Genomic DNA, 2,315 nt, shown 5'->3' with positions numbered 1-2,315 from the left:
GATTGTTTCAGTCGGTTTTAACAGTTTATAATACTCTACGCCGAGCTGGTCCCACCAAATACAGAGCATGTCCTTGGAGCCGTGTATATTCGATTTAGCTGTCGACGTGGAAGCCGGGAACTCCCTATGATTTTCTGCGCTTGGGATTATCGTAATGAATCCATTTTTCGTCCCCAGTCACAATGCGATGCAGAAATCCCTTCCGTCTTTACCTTTCAAGCAGCTGTTTACAAGCAAACAAACGCCGTTCAACATCTCTCGGCTTCAATTCGTACGGCATCCCAATTTCCTTGCTTCTGAATCATTCCCATGGCATTTTGAAATGGCTTGAGTCACTCCCAATGATCTGCCAATTCTTCTTGATTTTGACACGAGTCTTGCTCAAGTAATGCTTCCAATTCTGTATCTTCGAAAACCTTCTCTCTTCCACCGCTATGCCGGTCTTCGACGTGAAAATCACCGCTCTTGAAGCGTTGAAACCACTCATGACACGTTCTTTCACTAATAAAGGCCTCACCATAAGTATTTGAGAGCATTCGATGAGCTTCAGCCGCAGATTTCTTCATATTGAAGCAAAAAATTAAAACCTCCCGCAAATGACGAGAATTTGGCTCGTAAACTGACATTTTCAATCGAGAATAACTTTATGATGCGGACACAAATCGACTAATGTTTCTATGGGGTTATGTTGACAGATGCCCAAGTTTATTGTATGACGTCTATGATCTATTTATTTCGACTACCACTTACCGCTAAAGCCATCTATAGGAAAATGGCGGAAACAAAGTTATACACCTAATAAAAGAATTAATTAGGTTGGATAGGTTTGATAGAACATGTTAAGGTAAGGATAAAAGTTTAAGTTTTAAGATAATGCGGCAATAAGGGAAGTTGGGACTTAAGCGGCTGTTTAGGAATGTGATTTAAGTAATTATTAGTAATTACTACTTGGGGGGGAAAGATAAAGAATAAGAAATATATATATAAATAATATATTTTCATATTTTATAGTTTAGAGGCCAGAGGGTAAAATATAAGAAATAAGTGATAGTAAGGATTTGACTAATAAGAATATATGGATCCTCAATTAATTTGGCGCCTACCCAAGTTAAGAGAATAAATGTATTAATAAATATTCGAAATATTAGTTGATTAGATAGGATTACACATGAAGGATGGGTGTAAATAGATTTAGTTTCGTGAAAAATAAAATTAAGAGAATAGCATAGGCAAAAAGGAAGTATCATTTAGGTTAAATATGGGTATGTGTAACTAAACGATTGGTAGGGGTAAAATTATCAAGGGTTCTGAATATATAAGGATATTGAAGGATAATAAAAAGAAAAATAGATATTATAAAATAGATAATATAATATATAAAAAAATAGATAATATAATATATAAAAAAATAGATAATATAATAACATTAAATCCTAATAGATCTTTATGTATGTAAATAGGGGTGAAATGGAATTTTATAAAGATCTCTGTTTATTCCCGTAAGATTTGAAGATCCTGCAAGATGTAGAAAGAATAGATGGAATATAATAAATAAAAGCATAATGAATGGTAGAATGAAGTGAAAGGAGAAAAATCGGTTTAATGTAGATTTATTAATTGAAAATCCACTTCAAATTTATATGACTAATATATTTCCAATATACGGGATAGTTAATATAAGATTAGTAATTACTGTAGCTCTCCAGAATGATATTTGTTCTCAAGGGAGTACATAGCCAAGGAGCTGTACCTATTGAAAGTCAGAAAATTGTTACACCAGATATTCAGGTATATATTAAGTTAAAAGAGTTGTAATAAATATTTCATCTAATGTGTATATTCAGATAAAGAAGCTCCATTTATATGGATGTTATGTATGATTCCGCGATTAGGTACATTTTGGATAATATGAATGATTCTATTGAAGACAACTGTAATATTAGAGCAGTAATGAATTGAGAGAAAAAGTCCCCTGATGATTTGAATTAAGAGAAAAAAACCAAGTAAGGAAACCGAAGTTTCGTCAGTAGAAGATATTAATAGGTGAGGGGAGATTAAATAGAGAGTGGTTAATTATTTTACTAATTTTTTTCATATTTTTATTTTAATAGACGTAAAAAGTAAGGAAAATAACATTTTTTGAATAAATGTAGGGGTATTTCATATAATATAGGAAATTATATTGATTTTATTGTATAAGATATAAAGAAAAATACAAATTGATGATAATATTATTGAAATAATAAATATTTTAAAATATAATTAAATAAGATAGAGGATTTTATATATAATTTAATAATTAATATTAGTATTTT

General features: G+C 31.0%; 1 pseudogene; it reads left to right on the top strand.

Annotated features, from left to right (window-relative positions):
* The first annotated feature begins 1,258 nt into the window (after positions 1–1,258).
* Positions 1,259–2,315, top strand: part of LOC108692707 — a 5,775-nt pseudogene continuing 4,718 nt past the window's right edge.

This window comes from Atta colombica, unplaced genomic scaffold, assembly GCF_001594045.1.
Source record: "Atta colombica isolate Treedump-2 unplaced genomic scaffold, Acol1.0 scaffold8, whole genome shotgun sequence".
NCBI classification, from domain to species: Eukaryota; Metazoa; Arthropoda; class Insecta; order Hymenoptera; family Formicidae; genus Atta; species Atta colombica.
The sequence above is the reverse complement of the archived record's forward strand: the minus strand, read 5'-3'. Positions and strand labels throughout refer to the sequence as shown.